General features: G+C 44.5%; 1 pseudogene; it reads right to left on the bottom strand.

Moving 5' to 3' along the window:
* Positions 1-650: 650 nt before the first annotated feature.
* Positions 651-27,915, bottom strand: part of LOC138643352 (piwi-like protein 1 pseudogene) — a 31,287-nt pseudogene continuing 4,022 nt past the window's right edge.

The following is a 27,915-nucleotide window of genomic DNA, read 5'->3' as shown; positions in this document are numbered from 1 at the left end:
CACTGTGCGCTTTTTTCGCAGGACAAAAAAAGTTCCTATGGACGTTTTCTCCATCCGCCGGAAACGACTATTTGGACGGATCCAGAAAAAAATGGATGTAACGTCTGCCCATCAGGCGCAATCCGGCGCTAATGCAACTCTCTGACAAAAAAACGGATCCGGCGTAAAAAAAGATCCATTTTTTGAAAACTTGCTGGATTGTGCCTAAAACAAAAAACCTGATGTGTGAAAGTAGCCTTAAAGATGTGTGCACATTCTATTATAATAGAACTGGTGGAGGATTTAAACCCATTGTTGCCCTATGATACCTCACTATGATGTGATGATTTTTTTTATACAGTCTGTTATGTCTCGCTGAGGCCTGGCGTATCTGTGGTGGAAAAATCGTAGCTTTGCAGGCATAAGTTGCATAGTTCTGTCTGCTAGCCTTGTTCTACTCTTTTTTTTTTCATGATGTGCAATAACAAATTGTATTGTGGTACCGTGTTAGCCAAAAAAATCGATGTGAATACTTATCCTGCCTGAAGAAGGAGCCACTGTGCTCTGAAAGCTTTCAAACATACTATTTTCTGGTTAGCCAATAAAGGTATCACTCCTAAAATACTTCTGTCATCATTGGGCAGAAAAGTATTCACATCGATTTCTTTTTTTTAAAAATTCACCAAAACCCCCCCCAAAAAGTCCTCGACTTCAACCAACACCGCCTGGTTCATCTTGATGCGCATTTGCTGTGTGATCTTGAACAAGTTCTGCAGAAGAGCATTCACCGCATCCTAATTTCTGCAGGTGTAAAAGAGCAGCCAATCATTCACATCTCGGGGGCTGATCAGGACGGGATCCCTCTGCTCTCACAACCAATCAGCAAACTGTGGATTATATTCAGCAGATTTGTCTTTTTGCATGATTTATTTCCGGAGGTGCGATTCTCCCTTCGAACAGTAGCAGTTCGGTATCGAAATTCAGCAACCAGTCATGTAGCTCTTTCTGAACTCTCTCATCCTCGTGTATGTAGTTCATGAACTTCCCAACTTGCCGCTCCCTTTGTTCTGGTGTTAAGTGGGTGTGAACGGCCAGGTCTTTCATGACGTTGAAGTTGTTTCTCATTCTGTCGATCAGACCTGTTACAGAACTCTGGCACCAGTATGATGGCTCCGTCTGTGGTTGCGGCTTGGGCCTCTGGGGGATGTTCACGATTAGCGGCTGGATCATGTCTTTTACTTGTTCATTGTATTGGTTCTTATAGTAGTCCACAAAGCTGATCTCGCTTCCATCTGCCTTCTTGAAGGTGGACGCCGTAGTCATGTTCCAGGCGATCTCATCTATATGGTAGGTTTTAGTGTTGGAATTGGTGAGGACGATCTGTCCGATCAGCTCCTTGCAGCAGGCGACCTGGATCATCTGAGAGCCACACGAGGGGTAGGGGTGCTCATGATGTCGTGCACAGTCTCGTTCCTGAGGAGTTTATGGCTGACATCAATGCTCAACATGATGCTGGACTCGTACTGGAGGATGGAGGTGGAAAACCCCGGGCAGATGGCGAGTCGGTGGGCTCTGACTTTGGTGGCGTCACTCGGGTTGTAATAGTTGCGTCCTATCTGCTTCATATCCATTATCTTCAGGAGTCTTTGGAAATTGATGCTATAGAAATCCGCACGTTCTCTCCATTTCAAGTTTGGCTTAACACCTCGGTGACCTTAATCAGTCTTTTTGGTAAAAGCAACATGGTTCCATCAAACGCCCACGCCTTCCCGATGGTTTCTTCATGCTGGTACAGGAGGCCATACCGCAAAAGCTTGCACTCCATGGTGGGGTTGAAGTCAATGTGATACTGGTACAGGGCCCACTGTGGTCAGGACACCAGCTTGATGTGGTTGATCAGAAGAGCAATCTTGGTTCCAGAGGTGCCAGCTTTCAATTTTTGGACTTGTTCGATAGTCTGCCGGGTGTTCACCCCAACATCATGGAAGTCACACCTATGGCCGCCCCATTCCCTGATAGACACTTCTGCAAGTCCAGCTGACACCTGCAGAGCATCGAGTGATGGTCTCTCTGCTGCCGCTGCCGACCTCTCTGGCGCCCTCTTCCGACAAGCAAAGGCTCAGGGGCTGGCTGCTGAGATCTGACTGCTGGCCGTGGTCCTTGGGGCTGCTGTACCTGTCCAGCACACTCACTAGTGTGTATTGTGCAACTAATTTTTTAAAACTGTAACCCCCATGGGGAAATGTTTGTCAGCCCATGCACTTCGTGTTGTATGCTGCTACAGCCATTCAATTTTTAGGCAAGGGTGTCTATGATACCCATAAATAATTTTTTATTTTTTATTTTTTTTATTTCAAGTATATTCATTGGTTTTAACATAAGAGAAAAGGGGGATAATAGGGCGGGAGGGGAGGGGTATCATGGGGTGATGGGGGTAAAGTGAGGGAAATTAAAATTTAGAGAGCACAATAAGGATACATATGAACAACGTTTTGGGGTATCATGAGGTGATGGGGGAGTAAAGTGAGGGAAATTAAAATTTAGAGAGCACAATAAGGATACATATGAACAACGTTTTGAATAGAACATTAATCACAATGAATCTAACTAACAGTATAATCCTAACGAGTCTAACACTTAAAATTAATAACTATGTACCTATGTAACTATGTAACACTTAAAATTGGAGTGTGGAGTGTACAACTCAGACCAACTATATAACAATGTCAGTTTTGATACTGAGGAAAGAGGAAATTTGAATTGAGGGTGGAGCTGTAGTTTTGGGAATGACGTGTTCCAGTAGTAACATTTTTTAAAGTATTTCATGAGACAGTTGTTGTTTGTTACAAAACGAAGTTCCATGGACTTGTGTAGATACATCTTTTTCATAATGTCAGGGAGTCTTGGTAACTCTGGCTTCTTCCAGAAAAAGGCCAAGGAGTTTTTAATGACCAAGAGAAGGTGTATAGTAATGTGTCTGATTGATGGGTCTATTTCTTCCATATCTATTGAGAGTAGGACCATCTGTGGAGTTATCACGAGGTCTTTGTTGGCGAGTGTGTTTATCACCGGGAAGATCTGTTTCCATAGTGTTTTAACTTTTGGGCAGCTCCAGAATATATGGAAAAGATTTCCTGGGTAGCCACACTCTCTCCAGCAAAGCGGTGAATATTCCGAGTTAATATGAGAGAGTCTGGCGGGAGTGTAATACCATCTGACTAGAATTTTATAATATGATTCGTGTAAGACCATTGATATATTGGAAGTGTATGTGTAGCCAATGGCCCTTTCCCATTGTTCAGCCTGCAGTGCATTGTTCAGCTCTGACTCCCATCGTGACATGTATACGTTTTTGGAGAATATGCTGTCTTTATTAAAATGGCAGTATAAATTTGTTATGCTCCACAGAGATTGGTGGCCTGTATTGCTCAGGAGACGAGTGACTATTTCTTTTTTTGAGGATTTGTTATGGATACATTTCCTAATGTTCTCCTTTAAAATGATATAAAACATGAAATCTGAGGATGAAAGGTTGTGTTCATTCCTGATTTCTTGGAAAGGTGTAAAATTAGTCCTTTTGTGGAAGTTTTTTATTGTTTTTAATCCGGCTTTAATCCAATTATCCGGGATGTCGAATTTGTGGATGTGGATAGAGGCCAATAACTATATAGGGAAGTTTTGGATGTAGTCTGTTCTATTGTACCCTCAAGTCTAGGAGACCCACTCGTTTAAATTGGGCCTAGTTTTTAAGGAGGCCTTCCTCCACCTCTCATCATTTTCCACCACTAGATCACCAGGGTTCACGTGTTCCATGCTGTTACTGACAGTCAATTTTTTGGCAAGGGTGTCTGTGATCCCCCATTAAATATTTTTTTTTAATGTTTTCCCCATGGGGAAATGTTTGTCAGCCTATACACTTAGTGTATGGGCATTACAAGCCTAGGAGACACGCTCCTTTAAATTGAGCCTAGTTTTTAATGAGGCCTTCCTCCACCTCTCATCATTTTCCACCACTAGATCACCAGGGTTCACGTGTTCCATGCTGCTACAGATAGTCAATTTTTTGACAAGGGTGTCTATGATCCCCATTAAATATTTTAAAATTTTTTACCCCCCATGGGGAAATGTTTGTTAGCCCATACACTTAGTGTATGGGCATTACAAGTCTAGGAGACCCGCTCGTTTAAATTGGGACTAGTTTTTAATGAGGCCTTCCTCCACCCCTCATCATTTTCCACCACTAGATCACCAGGGTTCACATGTTCCATGCTGCTACTGACAGTCAATTTTTTGGCAAGGGTGTCTGTGATCCCCCATTAAATATTTTTTTTAATGTTTTCCCCATGGCGAAATGTTTGTCAGCCTATACACTTAGTGTATGGGCATTACAAGTCTAGGATACACGCTCCTTTAAATTAGGCCTAGTTTTTAATGAGGCCTTCCTCCACCTCTCATCACTTTCCACCACTAGATCACCAGGGTTCACGTGTTCCGTGCTGCTACAGACAGTCAATTTTTTGGAAAAGGTGTCTGTGATCTCCAATAAATATTATTTATTTAAAAATGTTTTCCCCAGGGGGAAATGTTTGTCAGCCCATACTCTTCGCGTATGGGCATTACAGGTCTAGGAGACCCGTTCCTTTGTAATGGGACAGTTTTTTTATGAGGCCCTCCTCCATGTTTTTTCCAAGGGGGATTGGGATGCGTGCAAATTTGGGTCAAGGCGGTCCTTGCATTCAATGCACAAGGAAACAGTATGGCAGGCCCAACTGGAGAATGTGAAGTGGTTTTTTGCTGCGGCCATCCAGTACCTGGGTTCAAAGGCTTATTGGGGTGCATATGACTTGGTAGCAGGGCAGGCCTTGCAGTTAATACATAAGAAAACAGTATGGCAGGACCAACTGAAGAATGGGAAGTGAGTTTTCCTGTGGCCATCCAGTACCTGAGTTCAAAGGCTTATTGGGTGCATATGACTTAGTAGCAGGGCAGGCCTTGCAGTACGTACAGTACATTAGAAAACAGTATGGCAGGGCCAACTGAAGAATGTGAAGTGGATTTTCCTGAGGCCATCCAATACCTGGGTTCAAAGGCTTATTGGGGTGCATATAACTTGATAGCAGGGCAGGCCTTGCATTCAATGCAACATTTTTTCAGGAAGCCCCCCTGTACCTCTCATGAAAGGGGTATTGGGGTGCATTGTAATTGTTGGCAGCCCAGCCACTCACTGCAAAGGCAATAACAGCATAGTAGACCAACTGTTTAGTAATGGCCCTTTAAGAATATTAATGCCGCCTGATGCCCCTCTAAAAATAGGCTTTGTGAATTTAGGAGTCCCTCCTTCATAAATGAAACAAGATGTGTCTCCTTATGTGTCACACACCACATGGCCAGCTAGGGTTGTTAAATGTTACAATGACATTTCCCAGTGAATGCATTTGTATTGGTTGAAAGCAATGTTAAAGTTGAAAAACATATCAAAAACGCTGCGTGTGAATATAGCCCAAGTGGTGGAGGAATATTTTGGTCTGGGGTTAATTATTTTGCCTTATATACAAGTCATTACCCTGGAAAGGATGTACCTTAACATATTTCCCAGCAAAATCCATTTTGGTTTCGTTTTTGGTGCACCTGTAAAAATGGCGTGAAACTCTGATAACATTGCTTACAGCTGTAACCTTGGAGTCAGAAATGCTTCCAGGGGCAATCCCCATGATGTTCCCGTGTCATTTGAGCAGTGTTTCCATCATTTTCAGACATTTTTAGACCTGAAAAAGACCCCCGGGGGGGGATCGTGGTTAAAATACTCGGGTTTCCCATAGACTTACATTGGGCTCGTTGCTCGGGTCGAGTACCTGAGTATCCCAATTTGCTCAACCCGAGCAACGAGCACCCGAGCATTTTAGTGCTCGCTCATCACTAGTTTCAATATAAGCTATACTACGGTAATCCTAATTGTTCTTCTGACTATTTAAAAGCTGAAGGGAGACAGTTTGGGCCCTACAGTAATCAAGAAAATGAAGAATATTATTTCTTTAAATGTTAGCAATATATCCAAATCAATAACAAAACATGCCAGGAAACAAGTGAAGCTCCAAGTACTGTATATTCCTACAAATCATTGAAAATACAATAAACTGAAATTGTGAGGAAACATCAAGGTCAATCCCTTTGGCTGTATGTTATTTTGGGGTATCTAGATAATTGGCAATAAAATATAAAGCGGACATAAAAAATAAAATCAATACAAATTATGCAGGGAAACCACTAGTCAATAACTGTCAAGGCTCTGTGTTACCTATAATAATGAAAGACTGCCCTGTTCTAGTCTTTATAATAGAATGAAAGATCAACTGAATGAACAATTGTTGTTCAGCAATGATTTCACTATTAAATGAATGGTATATGTGTATTAAAAAGAAGAAAACAAATATTTCCCTTTAATTTATAGACAGTACTAGGAACATTTCTGAGCTCTGCACAGGTCTGTTTGGTTTAACTGTTTGTTGTTTGTGTGAGCATAAAAGCTTTGTTTGCTATTTATAAAGTGGGGAAAATGAGTAAGCTTTCTCACCAACAAAGAATGGAGAGGTCTGTAATTTTTATCATAGGTTCACTTCAATTGTGAGAGACAGAATCTTACAAAAATCCAGAAATTCATATTTTATGATTGTTGCATAATTAATTTTCATTGTATTGCATTAAATAAGTATTTGATACAATTGACAAAAAAAATATTATATGGTACAGAAACTGCTTTTTCCAATTACAGAGGCCAGACGTTTCCTGTATTTCTTGACCAAGATGGCACACACTGCACAAGGGATTTTGGCCCGCTCTTCCATACAGATCTTCTCCAGATCTTTCAGGTTTCGGGGCTGTCGCTGGGCAACATTGAGTTTCAGCACCCTCCAAAGATTTTCTATTGGGTTCAGGTCTGGATACTGGCTAGGCCACTCCAAGGCCTTGAAATGCTTCTTACAGAGCCACTACTTAGTTGCCCTGGACAGGTATCTTTTACACAGGTTGCAAGTTTAAACAGGTGCAATGTAGGTTAGGAAGGTTTCTTAACCCATTACTTGCGAAATTAAAATTTTTACAAGTACGGATTTTTCAGTAAAGGGCATCCCAATATTCAATTAGAAATGACAATGACAAGATTTCCTATTTTGAAAACATTCCCTTTACAAACACAACACAAAAAATTGGACCTAATTATTAAAATTATAAAATCTTAGTTGCTAGAAGCTAAAGATTAGGCATCCCAAAAAAAGGACCTTGGTAGATAATGGGTTAAAGAAAAACTAACAGGTCTGTGACAGCCAGAATTCTTACTGGTTGGTAGGAGATCAAATACTTATTTCATACAATAAAATAAAATGTAATTATTTAAAAATCATGCAATGTGATTTTCTGTTTTTTTTTTCAGATTATATCTCCCACAGTTGAAGATTACCTACAATAAAAATGACAGACCTCTCCATTCTTTTTATGTAGGAAAACATGCAAATATTTATTTACTCCACTGTCTAAAGCCAACATATCTGCATTGTTATGCACATAAATTTTACATCTTTAATATTTGCTTTTGTATTACATTTTATGTTAATACTGTATGTAGAGAGAATTCTGAGAAAATAGTAGAAATAGTAATAAAATTAGGCACTTTGGAAAGTTTTAGGCTGAGTTTCAGCTCTCTATGACCTATGTGCAAATTTGGGGCAATTGAACCAGTGGATTGTAGGCAAATTAATATTTTCTTTTGTATTCCATTTTTTGTGAATATACTGAGATTAGTATATCTTGGAGAGCTGAAACTTGGTATAGAGGATTCCTGTAGTTCCTTAATTACCTATATGCCAAATTTGGTGCTGATTGGTCCAGTCCTTTGGCCGTATATATTTTTACTTGCTGATTTTGTTCAATTTTTTGGTAAATATCTTGAGAACGGCAGGTCCTAGAGAGTCTAAAACGTTTGGAAGCACTTGATTTATCAATGAGCCAAACTTGGTTCAGACAAATCCAGTTGTTTGGCAGAAAATTAATATTTGTTTTAGTGCTATATTGCTAGAACCCTTTTCTAAGACATATTATGATGAATATCTCAAGAAACAGTAGGTCCTAGAGAGTTTAAGCCTAGTGTAATACCTTCAGAAATGCCTGATTTACAATACCTATGTAGCAAATTTGTGGCAGATTGTTCCAGTGATTTGGCTGTAAGTTAATATCTCTCAAGATAGTCTATCCACACTAGAGTATCTCATAATCGGTCCTAGAGAGATGAAATCTGGTCTAAAGCAAGTGCTTAATTCAATTACATGAAAAATTTGAGGCAGGTTGATCTGATTATTTTGAATTAAATTATTATTAGTGCTTGAGTTCTGTTTTGGCAAATTTCTCTACAAAGGTAGACCCTAGAGAAGTGAATCCTGATCTATAACTTTAAAAAATGCTTGATTTATCCATTTGCAAAATTCGGTGCAAAGTGGTCTAGTCGTTTGGCTGAACAAAAAGAATGGACATCAGAAAACTAGACCCCATTAGATTTGTCAAATAACCTTTAGTTTTTTTTTTCAGAATCAACATTTCCATTTAATTGACAGAATCATGAATTCACACATGTACTGTTCTATACTGAAAGAAAAGGTGCTACCATCACTCTGCACACTTGGTAGACATGCACTTTGACAATTTAATAATGATCCAAAACAAACAACTAAGGTCACTATTGCATTTTTGAAGAAGAATAGGGTGAAAGTGATCCAGTGGCCAAGTATGTCTCATGATCTGAACTCAAATACCTATAGTGAATTCTGAAGAGACAAACTGAGCATCGCTCTTCATCCAGCACCCTGGCTCTAAAAGAGGTCATTGTTGAGGTCAACGTCTTCATTTCATGCTTAGAAGACTTGATACTGTCCTTAAAAATCATGGACAGTCATACAAAAACACTAAATTGTTTTTTATTTGGTGTATTCATTTTTGCATTAACTAAACCGCTACTTTCATGTTATGGGTTAAAAATATTTTTTGTCAAAATTTTGGAAATTGTTCTTTTGTTCAGTGAGAAATTGTCGCCCCCCGTAGTGGGATCCATCTGTTCTCCGAGCCAGTTGCCAAACTGCCAGCTTGCTGAGAGAACATGTTAAATGCAGCCTACTTGCATTCAAATGTACTTGCGCTGACGGCTTCCACGGTCAAAGTGGTAGCAAAAGCATGATCAGGTGACATGATCATCGGATGTCTTTTGACATTACTACTACACCGCAGAGCAGGAGGATGGTCGGTGATAAAGTAAGAGCTCCAATGGAGCCAAAGATAGAGTGGAGTTTTATTGGAGGAAGGTGGGATAGTGTGAGGAGATAGAATGCGGGGGGAGGTATAATAATATGATGAAACATTCTGGGGGAGAAAAGTGTGAAGGAACTGTATAGGGGAGAAAAGTGTTAGGGGACAGTAAGTATGGGAAGAAATTTGAGTATGGGAGAGTATGGAATGGAGTATGAGGAGATAGTAGGGGGAAAAAGTGTAGGGGGCAGTATAGGCAAGTGTGAAGGAACTGTATGTGGGGTGAGTATGAGGGGACAATATGTGGGAGAAAAGTGTGAGGGAACACAATGGGGAAGATATATGAAGGGACAGTATGAAGGGAAAGTGTGAGTAAGCAGTACAGGGAGAAAAGGGTGAAGGGACTATATGGGTGAGAAAAGTGTGAGGGAACAGTATTGGAAGGAACAGTGTGAGGGGATAGTATAGGGGAGAAAAGTATGAGATAACAGTATGGTGAGGAATATTGTGAGGTGACAGTAGCTTGGGAGAAAAGTGTGAGGCTGCTGCACTTAGCTGTTGATTATATTCATTTGATAAAAGCATTCACTGCACTACATGTGCATACCATAGCGCATCATTTTTTTAAAGTTTACTTTTAATTTCTAGAATATATATTGCCTATTCTTTTGCATGCTTGTAACATCTAAAGGGAACCTGTCAGCAGGATTGTGCACAGTAACCTACAGACAGTGTCAGGTCAGCACCATTATTCTGATTAAAATGATACCTTGATTGAAGAAATCCATCTTGTGGTTTTTGGTATTTAATCTTTATTTTCAGTTAATGATAGGCTCGTGCTCTGGGGCGGCCTGTGTGGTGGGGTCCTCATGCGGTTCTCTGCTTAGTTATTCATGTGTATGGCTTCTGACAGGTCACTGATGACCCCTAATTTACACAATGAATATTACATATACAGTACATATTGCAAAAAAACTCTTCTGCAGGCAGGCGTCAGCCGTGGCACCTTCGCTGCAACATAATCTCATATGTACTGTGTATATAATTAATACATTTGAAGTTATCCTAATATTGAAAAAAAAATCCATTCGAAAATGGCGCCCGCCGTGCCTACATAGTTGCAGCTACCCGATAGCTACTACTGTGCAGGCACCGGCGGCGCAATCTTGGAGGAGGAAATTATTTTTTTCTCTAGCAAAATGGCACCGCTGGCACCTGCGCAGTAGCAGCTATCGGATCACCGATAGCTGCTACTGCACAGTCTCGGTAGGCGCCATTTTCAAATTATTTTTTCTGGAATATCAGGATAACCTCAACCGTATTAACCCCTTAGTGACTAGGAATTTTTAAAAAAATCTGACCAGTGTTACTTCATGTGGTAATAACTCTGGAATGCGTCTACAAATCCCAGTGATTTTGAGATTGTTTTTTCATGGCACATTATAATTTATGATAATGATAAATTTAGGTTGATATGTTTTGTGTTTATTTTATGAAAAATATCAAAAGTTTGAGAAATTTTTTTTAAAAATTAGCAATTTTCAACTTTTAATAATTATCCCTTTAATCCAGATAGTTATACCATGAAAACATTATTAAATAACATTTCCCTCATGTCTGCTTTACATCAGCACTATTTGTAAAATGTTCTTTTATTTTGCTTGCATTTTAGGAGGTTTAAAAATGTAGCAGCTATTTTTTATTTTTTCAAGGAAATTTGCAAAATTAATTTTTTTAGCAACCTATGCAGGTTTGAAGTGACTTTGGGGGTCCTATATATTGGGAAACCCCCAAAAGTGATGCCATTTTAAAAACAGCACCCCCTGACACATTGAAAACTGCTGTCAGATAGTTTATTTACCCATCAGGTGATTTTCAGGAATTAATGCAAAGTGACATGACAGGAATGAAAAGTGTATTTTAATCAGCTAAATGTCACAAACTCTAAGGCCGCTATTTGGTCATGAATTGCCATGGAAAATATCAGGACCACACATGATCATCATGATCTTAGGGTGCCGAGGGGGATAAAGAAGAAGAAGAAGCCCCAACACTCTGTTAACCATTATTGACAGCAGCATCTAAGGGGTTAAACAGATATGGACGGTGCCAACACTGATCTTGGCTAATGCAGCAAGTTGTCAGCTATAGTGTACAGCCGACAGCTGCTGGATTGTCACCTGTATGGGGAGGCTAGTCTCTTATCTCAGGTCAGTAAATAGACATATTGGTTGTCATTAAGGGGTTAATTATGTGCACAGTACACATGCGATTATGCTGCAGCGCACGAGCCACGGCTGGCACCTGCCTGCAGAAGGTTTTTTTTCAATATGGATATATCATATAAAAATATATTCATTATGTATACCAGGGGGCAGGTCACTGAAGGATCAGTATAGCTAAAACATGACACAACTGTTGGCTGTGCTCAAGTAGGGTCCCAAACCAAAATATATAATTAACCCCTTCATGACCCAGCCTATTTTGACCTTAAAGACCTTGCCGTTTTTTGCAATTCTGACCAGTGTCCCTTTATGAGGTAATAACTCAGGAACGCTTCAACGGATCCTAGCGGTTCGGAGATTGTTTTTTCGTGACATATTGGGCTTCATGTTAGTGGTAAATTTAGGTAAATAAATTCTGCGTTTATTTGTGATAAAAACGGAAATTTGGCGAAAATTTTGAAAATTTCGCAATTTTCACATTTTGAATTTTTATTCTGTTAAACCAGAGAGTTATGTGACACAAAATAGTTAATAAATAACATTTCCCACATGTATACTTTACATCAGCACAATTTTGGAAACAAAATTTTTTTTTGCTAGGAAGTTATAAGGGTTAAAATTTGACCAGCGATTTCTCATTTTTACAATGAAATTTACAAAACCATTTTTTTTAGGGACCACCTCACATTTGAAGTCAGTTTGAGGGGTCTATATGGCTGAAAATACCCAAAAGTGACACCATTCTAAAAACTGCACCCCTCAAGGTACTCAAAACCACATTCAAGAAGTTTATTAACCCTTCAGGTGCTTCACAGCAGCAGAAGCAACATGGAAGGAAAAAATGAACATTTAACTTTTTAGTCACAAAAATTATCTTTTAGCAACAATTTTTTTATTTTCCCAATGGTAAAAGGAGAAACTGAACCATGAAAGTTGTTGTCCAATTTGTCCTGAGTACGCTGATACCTCATATGTGGGGGTAAACCACTGTTTTGGCGCTCGGCAGGGCTTGGAAGGGAAGGAGCGCCATTTGACTTTTTGAATGAAAAATTGGCTCCACTCTTTAGCGGACACCATGTCACGTTTGGAGAGCCCCCATGTGCCTAAAAATTGGAGCTCCCCCACAAGTGACCCCATTTTGGAAACTAGACGCCCCAAGGAACTTATCTAGATGCATAGTGAGCACTTTGAACCGCCAGGTGCTTCACAAATTGATCCGTAAAAATGAAAAAGTACTTTTTTTTCACAAAAAAATTCTTTTAGCCTCAATTTTTTCATTTTCACATGGGCAACAGGATAAAATGGATCCTAAAATTTGTTGGGCAATTTCTCCTGAGTACACCAATACCTTACATGTGGGGGTAAACCACTGTTTGGGCACATGGTAAGGCTCGGAAGGGAAGGAGCGCCATTTGACTTTTTGAATGAAAAATTATCTCCATCATTAGCGGACACCATGTCGCGTTTGGAGAGCCCCTGTGTGCCTAAACATTGGAGCTCCCCCACAAGTGACCCCATTTTGGAAACTAGACCCCCCAAGGAACTTATCTAGATGCATAGTGAGCACTTTAAACCCTCAGGTGCTTCACAAATTGATCTGTAAAAATGAAAAAGTACTTTTTTTTCACAAAAAAATTCTTATCGCCTCAATTTTTTCATTTTCACATGGGCAATAGGATAAAATGGATCATAAAATTTGTTGGGCAATTTCTCCCGAGAACGCCGATACCTCATATGTGGGGGTAAACCACTGTTTGGGCACTCGGCAGGGCTCGGAAGGGAAGGCGCGCCATTTGACTTTTTGAATGGAAAATTAGCTCCAATTGTTAGCGGACACCATGTCGCGTTTAGAGAGCCCCTGTGTGCCTAAACATTGGAGCTCCCCCACAAGTGACCCCATTTTGGAAACTAGACCCCCCAAGGAACTTATCTAGATGCATATTGAGCACTTTAAACCCCCAGGTGCTTCACAGAAGTTTATAACGCAGAGCCATGATAATAAAAAATAATTTTTCTTTCCTCAAAAATGATTTTTTAGCCTGGAATTTCCTATTTTGCCAAAGGTAATAGGAGAAATTAGACCCCAAATCTTGTTGTCCCGTTTGTCCTGAGTACGCTGATACCCCATATGTGGGGGTAAACCACTGTTTGGGCGCACGGCAGGGCTCGGAAGGGACGGCACGCCATTTGGCTTTTTAAATGGAAAATTAGCTCCAATCATTAGCGGACACCATGTCACGTTTGGAGAGCCCCTGTGTGCCTAAACATTGGAGATCCCCCAGAAATGACCCCATTTTGGAAACTAGACCCCCAAAGGAACTAATCTAGATGTGTGGTGAGGACTTTGAACCCCCAAGTGCTTCACAGAAGTTTATAACGCAGAGCCATGAAAAAAAAAAAAAAATATTTTCTCAAAAATGATCTTTTAGCCTGCAATTTTTTATTTTGCCAAGGGTAACAGGAGAAATTTGACCCCAAAATTTGTTGTCCAGTTTCTCCTGAGTACGCTGATACCCCATATGTGGGGGTAAACCACTGTTTGGGCACATGCCGGGGCTCGGAATTGAAGTAGTGACATTTTGAAATGCAGACTTTGATGGAATGCTCTGTTGGCGTCACGTTGCGTTTGCAGAGCCCCTGATGTGGCTTAACAGTAGAAACCCCCCTCAAGTGACCCCATTTTGGAAACTAGACCCCGAAAGGAACTTATCTAGATGTGTGGTGAGCACTTTGAACCCCCAAGTGCTTCAAAGAAGTTTATAATGCAGAGCCGTGAAAATAATAAATACTTTTTCTTTCCTCAAAAATAATTATTTAGCCCAGAATTTTTTAATTTTCCCAGGGGTAACAGGAGAAATTTGACCCCAATATTTGTTGTCCAGTTTCTCCTGAGTACGGTGATACCCCATATGTGGGGGTAAACTACTGTTTGAGCACATGCCGGGGCTCGGAATTGAAGTAGTGACGTTTTGAAATGCAGACTTTGATGGAATGGTCTGCGGGCGTCACGTTGCGTTTGCAGAGCCCCTGGTGTGCCTAAACAGTAGAAACCCCCCACAAGTGACCCCATTTTAGAAACTAGACCCCCCAAGGAACTTATCTAGATATGTGGTGAGCACTTTGAACCCCCAAGTGCTTCACAGACGTTTACAACGCAGAGCCGTGAAAATAAAAAATCATTTTTCTTTCCTCAAAAATGATGTTTTAGCAAGCAATTTTTTATTTTCACAAGGGTAAAAGGAGAAATTGGACCCCAGTAATTGTTGCGCAGTTTATCCTGAGTATGCTGGTACCCCATATGTGGGGGTAAACCACTGTTTGGGCACACGTCGGGGCTCGGAAGTGAGGGAGCACCATTTGACTTTTTGAATACGAGATTGGCTGGAATCAATGGTGGCGCCATGTTGCGTTTGGAGACCCCTGATGTGCCTAAACAGTGGAAACCCCTGAATTCTACCTCCAACACTAACCCCAACACACCCCTAACCCTAATCCCAACTGTAGCCATAACCCTAATCACAACCCTAACCGCAACACACCCCTAACCACAACCCTAACCCCAACACACCCTAAGGCTATGTGCCCACGTTGCGGATTCGTGTGAGATTTTTCAGCATCATTTTTGAAAAATCCGCGGGTAAAAGGCACTGCGTTTTACCTGCGGATTTTCCGCAGATTTCCAGTGTTTTTTGTGCGGATTTCACCTGCGGATTCCTATTGAGGAACAGGTGTAAAACGCTGCGGAATCTGCACAAAGAATTGACATGCTGCGGAAAATACAACGCAGCATTTCCGCGTGGTATTTTCCACACCATGGGCACAGCAGATTTGGTTTTCCATAGGTTTACATGGTACTGTAAACCTGATGGAACACTGCTGCGAATCCACAGCGGCCAATCCGCTGCGGATCCGCAACCAAATCCGCACCGTGTGCACATAGCCTAATTCTAAAGGTATGTGCACACGCTGCGGATCCATGAGTTTACAGTTCAATGTAAACCTATGGGAAACAAAAATCGCTGTGCACATGCTGCAGAAAAACTGCACGGAAACGCAGCGGTTTACATTCCGCAGCATGTCACTTCTTTGTGCGGATTCCGCAGCAGTTTTACAACTGCTCAAATAGAAAATCGCAGTTGTAAAACCGCAGTGAAATGTGCAGAAAAAACGCGGTAAATCCGCCATAAATCCGCAGCGGTTTAGCACTGCGGATTTATCAAATCCGCAGCGGAAAAATCCGCAGAGGACCAGAATACGTGTGCACATACCGAAACCCTAACCCTATCCCTAACCCTATCCCTAACCCTACCCCTGACCCCACCCCTAACCCTACCCCTAACCCTAGCCCTAACCCTAGCCCTAACCCTACCCCTAACCCTAGCCCTAACCCTACCCCTACCCCTAACCCTACCCCTAACCCTAGCCCTAACCCTACCCCTACCCCTAATCCTAGCCCTAACCCTAGCCCTACCCCTAACCCTACCCCTAACCCTACCCCTAACCCTAGCCCTAACCCTAGCCCTAACGCTACCCCTAACCCTACCCCTAACCCTCACCCTACCCCTACCCCTAACCCTAGCCCTAACCCTACCCCTACCCCTAACGCTAGCCCTAACCCTAGCCCTAACCATACCCCTAACCCTAGCCCTAACCCTACCCCTACCCCTAACCCTAGCCCTAACCCTAGCCCTAACCCTTTCCCTAACCCTACCCCTAACCCTAGCCCTAACCCTAACCCTACCCCTAACCCTAGCCCTAACCCTAGCCCTAACCCTTTCCCTAACCCTACCCCTAACCCTAGCCCTAACCCTAACCCTACCCCTAACCCTAACCCTAACCCTATTCTAACATTAGTGGGGAATAAAAAAATCTTTATTTTTTTATTGTCCCTACCTATGGGGGTGACAAAGGGGGGGGGGGTCATTTATTATTTTTTTTATTTTGATCACTGAGATAGATTATATCTCAGTGATCAAAATGCACTTTGGAACGAATCTGCCGGCCGGCAGATTCGGCGGGCGCACTGCGCATGCGCCCGCCATTTTGGAAGATGGCGGCGCCCAGGGAGAAGACGGACGGACCCCGACAGGATCGGTAAGTATGATGGGGTGGGGGGGAGCACATGGGGGGTGGATCGGAGCACGGGAGGGGTGGAACGGAGCAATGGGGGGGGGTGGAACGGAGCACGGTGGGGTGTGGAACGGAGCACGGGGGGGTGGAACGGAGCACGGAGGGGGGTGGATCGGAGTGCAGGGGGGGTGATTGGAGCACGGGGAGGGTGATTGGAGCACGGGGGAGCGGACAAGAGCACGGGGGGGAGTGGACAGGAGGACGGAGGGGAGCCGGAGCAGTGTACCGGACAGATCGGGGGGCTGGGGGGGCGATCGGTGGGGTGGGGTGGGGGCACATTAGTGTTTCCAGCCATGGCCGATGATATTGCAGCATCGGCCATGGCTGGATTGTAATATTTCACCAGTTATAATAGGTGAAATATTACAAATCGCTCTGATTGGCTGTTGAAAGTGAAACTGCCAATCAGAGCGATCGTAGCCACGGGGGGGTGAAGCCACCCCCCCTGGGCTAAACTACCACTCCCCCTGTCCCTGCAGATCGGGTGATATGGGAGTTAACCCTTTCACCGGATCTGCAGGGACGCGATCTTTCCATGACGCCACATAGGCGTCATGGGTCGGATTGGCACCGACTTTCATGACGCCTACGTGGCGTCAAAGGTCGGGAAGGGGTTAATAAACTTGGCACTCAGTGGATGATATCAAGGTAATTTAATGCAGTCCAAAAATATAGTACATACAACTCAGATGTTTCAGTCATTTAAGACCTTATTCAGTGTACTACAACAGAAATGTAAAAGCAAGTACAGTGGGTACGGAAAGTATTCAGACCCCTTTAAATTATTCACTCTTTATTTCATTGCAGCCATTTGGTAAATTCAAAAAAGTTCATTTTTTTCTCATTAATGTACACTCTTCTCCCCATCTTGACTAAAAAAACGAAAATGTAGATTTTTTTTTGCAAATTTATTAAAAAAGAAAAACTGAAATATCATATGGTCATAAGTATTCAGACCCATTGCTCAGTATTGAGTAGAAACACCCTTTTGAGCTACTACAGCCATGAGTCGTCTTGGGAATGATGCAACAAGTTTTTCACACCTGGATTTGTGGATCATCTGCCATTTTTCCTTGCAGGATGAAGCAAAAATGGACCGGTCATATGGAGCGCAAGCGACACAGTTCAGCTGGTATTAAAAAGTCCTCATTTAATATTTCCACAACGCATTTCAACAGAATAGTTCCGTCTTCTTCAGGTTAAGTTAACAGGATCGCATCTTACCACCTGTGCACTTGACCCGATCCCTTCCCACTTCATCAAAAACCTCGCCACAGTCTTCATCCCAACTCTAACCCATCTCTTCAACCTATCACTAACAACTGGTGTTTTCCCCTCAAGCTTTAAACATGCCTCAATCACACCTATCCTCAAAAAGCCCTCTCTTGACCCATCCTCTGTATCTAGCTATCACCCTATATCACTTCTTCCCTATGCCTCAAAACTACTGGAACAACACGTCCATCTTGAACTGTCCTCCTATCTATCTTCCTGCTCCCTTTTCGACCGCTTACAAGCAGGCTTCCGGCCACACCACTCCACTGAAACTGCTCTAACTAAGGTCACCAATGACCCATTAACCGCCAAGAGCAAGCGACACTACTCTATCCTTCTCCTCCTGGACCTGTCCTCTGCCTTTGACACAGTGGACCATTCCCTATTACTACAGACCCTCTCATCCCTTGGCATCACAGACTTGGCCCTATCCTGGATCTCCTCATACCTAACTGACCGAACATTCAGCGTCTCCCATTCACACACCACCTCGTCACATCGCCCCCTATCTGTCGGAGTTCTGCAAGGTTCAGTTCTAGGGCCCCTGCTCTTCTCCATTTACACCTTTGGCCTGGGACAGCTCATAGAATCTCATGGTTTTCAGTATCATCTCTATGCTGATGACACACAGATCTACATCTCTGGACCAGATATCACCACCCTACTAACCAGAATCCCTCAATGTCTATCCGCTATTTCATCCTTCTTCTCCGCTAGATTTCTAAAACTTAATGTTAGGAGTCGAGTTTCCTCTGCTGCACAGGGGGAATCTCGATCCGTGTCTGCTGCGGTCTCCCATTCTGCTTCAGCCACAGTGGGCTCTGCTCAGCGGAGGCGTCGCTCCCAGCGTCTTGCTGGGACTGATTCTGTGCAGAGGGTTACTGCTGCCTTTTCTGGCTCTCCTGTTGTACCCTGCACTGATCTGCAGAGAGCGGGCTTCTCTGGGACTAAGTCCTTATTTGCACACACTGAGCATGCCCAGGGCAAGATCTCCCGTTGGAGATCGAGGGTCACATGCTCAGGCACTGCAGCACATCCCATTGGTCCTCTTGGCAGGTCCTGAAAGGGCAAAACTTCTGTAGCTGCTTCCTGTGCTGCAACTATATAAACTGCGCATGACCGCACGGCCATGCGCTAGTATTGTCTTGTTATAATGTGTGTGTGTAGATGGATGTATGTCGATGGATGAAAGCTCCTAAGTATACCTCCCTAGTGTTGTTGACTGCTCGCGGATGATGGTAGCTATCTAGCGCCCGACTAGCCATCTGCACGTAACACACATCACAGCGTCCAGTTGCTGTGTCTGCCAAGTACGGCGCCATGCGCTTCCTCTGCGCTTTCCTTACCCAAGCCTGGGTGGTTAGTGGCATCCGTCAGTGCGGCACCGCATGCACTCTCGTGCCTCTATACACTATTTAATAGTTTCCTTACACACCCAGTTGCGGTGTTGTGCCAGCAAGTGGTCTAATCGGACTTCAATCCTGACTTGGGCTTGTGTTCGCTGACTTCTTGCTCGCGCTCTATGTGCGGTACCGCGGTCCTGTGATGCAACAGGATCGCTTCCTTCACGCAGGGTGAAGTTAACCCATGCGTGTATACTTTTAGTACCGCCATATAGTCCGTCTTACTAGCAGCAGGGTTTATACCTGCACGGTGGACCTCGGACTGCGAATGCACCTAGTTTCATATCATCTATACTTGGTGCGTTCCGCCAGTCCCTAACATAATACTAGAGCCAAGGTCTGGCTAGTAAATGGCGGACATTCAGCAATCTTTGCGGTATATCCAGCAGCTGGAGGGTAGGTTGACGGCTCTCGAGAGCTCAACCTCAGCTGTGGATGTTACCGCAGTTGCTGTACAGGCTGCTAGCGTGGCTGCAGCAACCTTGTCCACTGCCACCCCTGTTCCGACATTTTCTCGCCTCCCATTGCCAGAAAAATTTTCTGGAGATTGCAAAACTTGTAGGGGATTCGTGAGTCAGTGCTCTATCCACCTCGAGCTCCTGGCTGCACGTTTTCCTACAGAGCGGGCTAAGGTGGGATTTATTGTCTCTCTCTTGTCGGACAGGGGGTTGGAGTGGGCTACGCCGCTGTGGGAGCGTGGTGATCATGTGGTGCAGAGTGCTCCGTTGTTTCTGAGCACTCTGAAAAAGGTCTTTTTAGGACCTCAAGTCACCCATGACACAGCGCTCCAACTACTGGCATTAACTCAGGGTGAGTCCTTGGTCAGCCATTTTTCCGTCCGCTTCCGTACTTTAGCTTCTGAGCTGGAGTGGTCGGATAAAACCCTTATCCCCATATTTTGGAGGGGCCTGGCTGATCACGTTAAGGACGCTTTGGCCACTAGGGAGATTCCTGCCACACTGGAGGAGTTAATAACTGTCTCTACTCGTATTGACCTCCGTTTTAATGAGCTGAGGTTAGAGCGAGCCCAGTGTAGGCAGAGGTTTCGGCTGGCTCCCACCTTCGCCAAACCTTTGGAATCTCAAATCCAGGCATCTGAGTCACATGTTTGCCAGCAGTCAGGACATCTTGTCTCCAAGGGTCCTCAGCGGTCGGGGAAACGTCAGCGTCTAGTGGCAGTTGGAGGAGGTACACTAGACACGGCGACGTTTGCCTCAAAGTTGTCCTTCAAGGGGACAATTACCATAGGCCCATCCACTCTTATGGTCGAGCTATGCGTGGATTCTGGGGCAGAGGGTAATTTTATGTCTTCCTCTTTTGCCCAGCGTCACGAAATACCCTTGGTGATGCTCGCCAAGCCTGTAACCGTTCGAGTGGTAAATGGGTCAACACTACCCTCACAGATTACCCACCAAACCATTCCTTTCACGCTTTCTGTGTCTCCATCACATCAGGAGATAATCTCCCTATTAGTCATTCCTGAGGGAATTGATGAGGTCCTGTTGGGGATACCATGGCTTCGCTACCATTCTCCTCATATTGAGTGGTCCTCTGGGAGAATTTTGGGATGGAGTAAATCCTGCGAGGGTAGATGTCAGAGGGAGTGCGTTCAGGTTGCTACTACACAGGTACCCGCAGATCTTTCCTCTCTTCCCAAGCACTATTGGCCCTATGCAGACGTGTTCTCCAAAAGAGCTGCGGAGACCCTTCCGCCTCACCGCCCCTATGACTGTCCTATTGACCTCTTGCCTGGTGCTGAGCCTCCCCGGGGTCGAGTCTATCCGTTATCTCTCCCGGAGACGGAGGCAATGTCTCAGTACATCCAAGAGAATCTGGCAAGAGGATTCATTAGGAAGTCAGTGTCACCGGCAGGGGCTGGGTTCTTCTTCGTACAGAAGAAGACTGGAGACTTACGTCCATGTATAGACTACAGGGGTCTTAACGCCATCACCGTTAAGAACAAGTACCCATTACCCCTGATATCTGAGCTGTTTGATAGGCTACGAGGAGCGAGGATATTTACTAAGTTAGATCTGCGGGGTGCTTACAACCTGATTCGCATCCGTGAGGGGGATGAATGGAAGACGGCTTTTAACACCAGGGATGGGCACTATGAATATCTGGTGATGCCCTTCGGGCTCTGTAATGCCCCAGCCGTTTTCCAAGACTTTGTGAACGACATCTTCCGGGATATGCTCACCACCTCGGTCGTAGTCTATCTGGATGATATTCTCATCTTCTCTCCAGATATTGACTCCCATCGGAGAGATGTTCGCAAAGTCTTTGACCTCTTACGGGCAAACTCCCTCTACGCCAAGTTGGAGAAGTGTGTGTTTGAGCAGGAGTCCTTGCCTTTCCTTGGTTATATCATCTCTGCCCAGGGTTTGGCTATGGATCCTGCCAAGCTACAGGCTGTAATGGACTGGCAGGAACCCCATTCTCTTAAAGCGGTGCAGCGCTTTATGGGGTTCATTAATTACTATCGCCAGTTCATCCCACACTTCTCAACTTTGGTAGCTCCCTTGGTTGCCCTCACCAAGAAGGGAGCAAATCCCAAGTTGTGGTCAGAGGAGGTCTCCAAAGCCTTTCTCTCGATCAAGTCACACTTCGCTAGCGCCCCCATCCTACATCGCCCCGATGTTGATAAACCATTTATCTTGGAGGTGGATGCCTCATCCGTTGGTGCTGGAGCAGTCCTTTTCCAAAAGGATGCTCAAGGTCGGAAGCATCCTTGCTTCTTCTTCTCCAAGACCTTCACACCAGCGGAGAGGAATTATTCCATCGGGGACAGGGAGTTGCTAGCCATGAAGTTGGCTTTTTCAGAGTGGAGACATCTCTTGGAGGGAGCTCGCTTTCCCTTCCAAGTCTTCACTGACCACAAGAACTTGGTATATCTACAAAGGGCCCAGCGGCTGAATTCTCGCCAGGCTAGATGGTCCCTGTTCTTCTCCCGGTTCCATTTTACTCTCCATTTCCTCTCCGGGGAGAAGAATGTTCGTGCTGACGCTCCCTCCCGCTTCGTAGTGTCATCGGAGGAGGAGGAGGAGGAGCCTCGGCTTATTGTCCCTTCTGAGAGCCTGAGAACTGTAGCTCCGGTTTCGCTAGAGTCTGTGCCCCCGGGCAAGACTTTCCTACCAGCTAACTTGCGACCGGAGGTTCTCTCTTGGGCTCACTCCTCCAGAGTGGGTGGGCATTTTGGGACCAAGAGGACATCTGAGCTTTTGGCGAGAACATACTGGTGGCCGCATATGGCCCGAGATGTCAGGGACTATATTCAGGCGTGCGTTTCTTGTGCCCAGAATCGGTCTCCTCGGCAACGGCCTGCTGGGTTGCTTTACCCTCTACCGGTGGCAGACAGGCCCTGGGAGATGGTCGGGATGGACTTTGTGGTGGGCTTACCCAAGTCGCGTGGCTGCTCCATTATTTGGGTTGTCACCGACCATTTCTCTAAGATGGTGCATTTGGTGCCGCTTCCTCGGTTACCCTCAGCACGGGCCTTGGCGGTGTTGTTCATTAAGCACGTTTTCCGATTGCATGGTATGCCTTATAAGATTGTCAGCGATCGGGGTCCCCAGTTCGCGTCTCGGTTTTGGAGAGAGCTCTGCCGTTTACTCAGCATAGAGTTAAACCTCTCCTCTGCATACCATCCCGAGACGAATGGGTTGGTGGAGAGAACCAACCAGACTCTGGTGACATATTTGCAACATTTCGTCTCTGCTAGGCAGGATGACTGGGCATCTTTGCTACCTTGGGCGGAATTTGCCTCAAACAACGCCATAGCCGATTCCACTGGTCAAACTCCCTTTCTCCTTAATTACGGCCAGCATCCGCGTGTCCCTGTGCCCATGCCCGTGTCATCCACCGATTCTAGGGTGGCAGACTGGGCGGTGGAGGCATGTGACATCTGGGACCGCACACAGGATGCCATCCGGGCCTCCAAGGAGAGAATGAGGGTTTCGGCTGATACACATCGGCGCCCCGCTCCGGTCTTTGCTCCTGGCGACTTAGTGTGGCTCTCCGCCCGTAACATCAGGCTGCGAGTTGAGTCCACTAAGTTTGCTCCTCGCTACATTGGCCCGTTTAAGGTTCTGGAACAGGTCAACCCTGTGGTCTACCGTTTGGCTATTCCTCCACGCCTTGGTATCACCGATACTTTTCACGTTTCCCTCTTAAAGCCCGTTCATTTGTCCCGGTTTTCTGAGTCATCTGCTGGGACATCGGGTTCATCCACGGATGAGTTTGAGGTGAATGCTATTGTGGGGTGTAAGGTGGTACGTGGCAAGAAATTTTATCTGGTGGACTGGAAGGGTCACGGCCCAGAGGATAGAACCTGGGAGCCTGTGGAGCACATTCGGGCTCCGCTGCTTATTGCAGCTTTTGAGCATAGTGAGGCTCAAGGAGGAGGGGGCCCTAGGAGGGGGGGTAATGTTAGGAGTCGAGTTTCCTCTGCTGCACAGGGGGAATCTCGATCCGTGTCTGCTGCGGTCTCCCATTCGGTATCGGCCGCAGTGGGCTCTGCTCAGCGGAGGCGTCGCTCCCAGCGTCTTGCTGGGACTGATTCTGTGCAGAGGGTTACTGCTGCCTTTTCTGGCTCTCCTGTTGTACCCTGCACTGATCTGCGGTGAGCGGGCTTCTCTGGGACTAAGTCCTTATTTGCACACACTGAGCATGCCCAGGGCAAGATCTCCCGTTGGAGATCAAGGGTCACATGCTCAGGCACTGCAGCACATCCCATTGGTCCTCTTGGCAGGTCCTGAAAGGGCAAAACTTCTGTAGCTGCTTCCTGTGCTGCAACTATATAAACTGCGCATGACCGCACGGCCATGCACTAGTATTGTCTTGTTATAATGTGTGTGTGTAGATGGATGTATGTCGATGGATGAAAGCTCCTAAGTATCCCTCCCTAGTGTTGTTGACTGCTCGCGGATGATGGTAGCTATCTAGCGCCCGACTAGCCATCTGCACGTAACACACATCACAGCGTCCAGTTGCTGTGTCTGCCAAGTACGGCGCCGTGCGCTTCCTCTGCGCTTTCCTTACCCAAGCCTGGGTGGTTAGTGGCGTCCGTCAGTGCGGCACCACATGTACTCTCGTGCCTCTATACACTATTTAATAGTTTCCTTACACACCCAGTTGCGGTGTTGTGCCAGCAAGTGGTCTAATCGGACTTCAATCCTGACTTGGGCTTGTGTTCGCTGACTTCTTGCTCGCGCTCTATGTGCGGTACCGCAGTCCTGTGATGCAACAGGATCGCTTCCTTCACGCAGGGTGAAGTTAACCCATGCGTGCATACTTTTAGTACCGCCATATAGTCCGTCTTACTAGCAGCAGGGTTTATACCTGCACGGTGGACCTCGGACTGCGAACGCACCTAGTTTCATATCATCTATACTTGGTGCGTTCCACCAGTCCCTAACACTTAACATGGACAAAACAGAATTCATTGTTTTTCCCCCATCTCACACAACCCCCCAACGAACCTATCCATTACAGTAAATGGCTGCCCACTCTCCCCAGTCCCACAAGCTCGCTGTCTCGGGGTGATCCTTGACACTGATTTCTCCTTCAAACCGCATATCCAAGCCCTTTCCACTTCCTGCCGCCTTCAACTCAAAAATATTTCACAGATCCGTACATTCCGAAACCAAGAATCTGCAAAAACCCTATTCCATGCCCTCATCATCTGCCGCCTCGACTACTCTAGCCTCCTGCTCTGTGGCCTCCCCTCGAACACTCTCGCACCCCTCCAATCTATTCTAAACTCAGCTGCCCGACTAATCCACTTGTCCCTCCGCTATTCCCCAGCCTCTGCCCTCTGTCAGTCCCTTCACTGGCTCCCCATTACCCAAAGACTCCAGTACAAAAGTCTAACCATGACATACAAAGCCATCCACAACCTGTCTCCTCCATTCATCTGTGACCTCGTCTCCCGGTACTTTCCTGCACGCAACCTCCGATCCTCACAAGATCTCCTTCTCTACTACCCTCTTATCTCCTCTTCCCACAATCGCATACAAGATTTCTCTTGCGCATCACCCCTACTCTGGAACTCTCTACCACAACATATCAGACTCTCACCTACCATCGAAACCTTCAAAAAGAGCCTGAAGACCTACCTCTTCCGGCAAACCTACAACCTGCAGTAATCACCGATCGACCAAACCACTGCACGACCAGCTCTATCCTTACCTACAGTATCCTCACCCATCCCTTGTAGATTGTGAGCCCTCGCGGGCAGGGTCCTTTCTCCTTCTGTACCAGTTGTGACTTGTATTGTTCAAGATTATTGTACTTGTTTTTATTATGTATACCCCTTCTCACATGTAAAGCACCATGGAATAAATGGCGCTATAATAATAAATGATAATAATAATAATACTGCTTGGGGAATTTATCTACAGGTGTAGTGACAATTTTGACTCCCTGGGTATTTTCCAGAAACAAGCAGCAATGAATGTTGCCGAGTGAAAATTGCAAACTGTCATTGTAGTGACCAGTATGCTGCAGTGACCAGTACGTTGCAGTCACCCGTACGTTATGCCCAGCCCATGCTTATGGAGGCATGCACCTGCAAGTTAGTTGGGCCCTCATCACTTCAGAAATGCCAAACATGGACGATATATGTGGTTTAGATAGACTATGGGGCTCAGAAGGGAGGGGGGCATTTGAATTTTGGAGTGGAGAATATGCTGAATTTCCCTTGGCGAGTGAGGAACCATTTTGCTTTTCCAGAGCCTTTGTGCTACCAGTAAAGAGGAAGCCCCCTACATTTCTGTTAACAGATGACGGACCAGAGCCAAGGCTTGCTTTTTTGTGGATTGAGTTGAAGCTTTTATTGGGAACATTTTACATAACATTTGGGAACACATTTATCCGGCGCTCTACTCTGGCCACCTACTTTGGAGTTTCCATCTAAATCTCTGAGTGGCATGATTGAGATGAAACACCCGAGGGATCCATTCACTATAATGAGGCAGCAGAGTTACTCTGGACTCCGTCTGGCCTCTATTCAGGAGTGTCCTTTTCAGAAGTGCACAAGAATGTGGCCGATGGCATTTTTGTTCAATCCTAAAAAGATGGACAAGGCTGGATCACAGGTCACATGCCGCCCACAGTGCCTCCATCTGCCTCATTATATGGAAACTTCCACCAGAGGTTCCATCTGAATCACGTATTTCAGAGATTTACATGGAAATCCTGGTGTAAGAGCTCAACGCAAAACGCAGGGTAAATGTGCACCAATCCTTATTGCGAACTTTGGGAGGCAGAATGAAAAAAATCAACAGCAAGTGAAGAATCAGTTTTATTTATTTTTTTACACCATTTCTCGTGCGGTATAAGTGATTAGGCGAATTTATTCTTCGGGTCGATGTGATTGCAGCGATACTAGATTTATATCTAGTTTTTATGTTTGGTTACTGTCACACACTAAAAGATGCTTTTTATAGCAAAACATAGTTTTGCATCACCAAATTTTGAGAGCCACAATTTTTTCAGATTTTGGCCCACAGAGTCATATGAGGTCTTGTTTTTTGCCGGACGAGTTGACGATTTTATTGGTACCATTTTCGGGCACATGACTTTTTTTGATCGCTTTCTATTCTGATTTTTTTGAGTCAGAATGAACAAAAAACATTTCAGGAATTTCTTTGGGGTGGGGGGTTTATACTTTTTCATATGTTGTAAAATTGATAAGGCAGTTTTATTTTTCGGGTCAGTACGATTACAGCGTATACCTTTTTTATGTTTTGGAGCTTTGATACAATAGAAACTATTTTATAGAAAAAAATAATTATTTTTGCATCGCTTTATTCTGAGAGCCATAACTTTTTACTTTTTCTGTTGATGGAGCTGTTTGGCAGCTTGTTTTTTGTGGGACAAGATGACGTTTTCAGCGGTACCATGTTTATTCATATCCGTCTTTTTGATCACGTTTTATTCCCCTTTTTTTTCATCTGTGTGATGATAAAGCATTGTTTTTTACCTTGTATTTTTCTTATTGTTTATGGTGTTCACTAAAGAGGTTAACTAGTGGGACAGTTTTATAGATCGGGTCATTTGCGGACACAGGGGCACCAAATATGTATTTTTTTTTGTTTCTTTTGTTTTTCTCATTCAAATATTTATTTTGAAATACAATATCTTCTGATTTTTTCATTATTATTTTAGATTTAAAAAAAATAAAAAAAATTAAATATTTTTACAATCATTTAAAAATGTTATTTGATGTTTTTCTAACTTTTTTACTTTGTCCCACTATGGGACTATCACTTTTTGCATTCTGATCGCATCTTTAGAATGGAGATGAACCAGCATCTCCATGCTACAGAAACTGTCAGCTCTATACTGACAGAGAGACTTGCTGATCATGCACTGCACATGAACAGCAAGCTTCCTAGCTGTGGTGACCCGGATGTTGTCATCACGACGTCCGGTCACCATGGCAACAAGCGGGATCCTGCATCATGCTGCGGGGTCTCCGATCCAAAGGCAGAGGGGCTGTCAGCCCCTCTGCCTGCTGCCAGAATGCTGTAATCATGTTCAATCGCAGTATTTTGGGGGTTTACTTGCCGGAAGTGGTCTGTGACCGCTCCTGGCGCTTAGTGCCGGTTGTCAGC

The sequence above is a fragment of the Ranitomeya imitator genome, chromosome 6, assembly GCF_032444005.1.
Source record: "Ranitomeya imitator isolate aRanImi1 chromosome 6, aRanImi1.pri, whole genome shotgun sequence".
NCBI lineage: Eukaryota > Metazoa > Chordata > Amphibia > Anura > Dendrobatidae > Ranitomeya > Ranitomeya imitator.
This window is presented reverse-complemented; position numbering and strand designations above follow the sequence as displayed.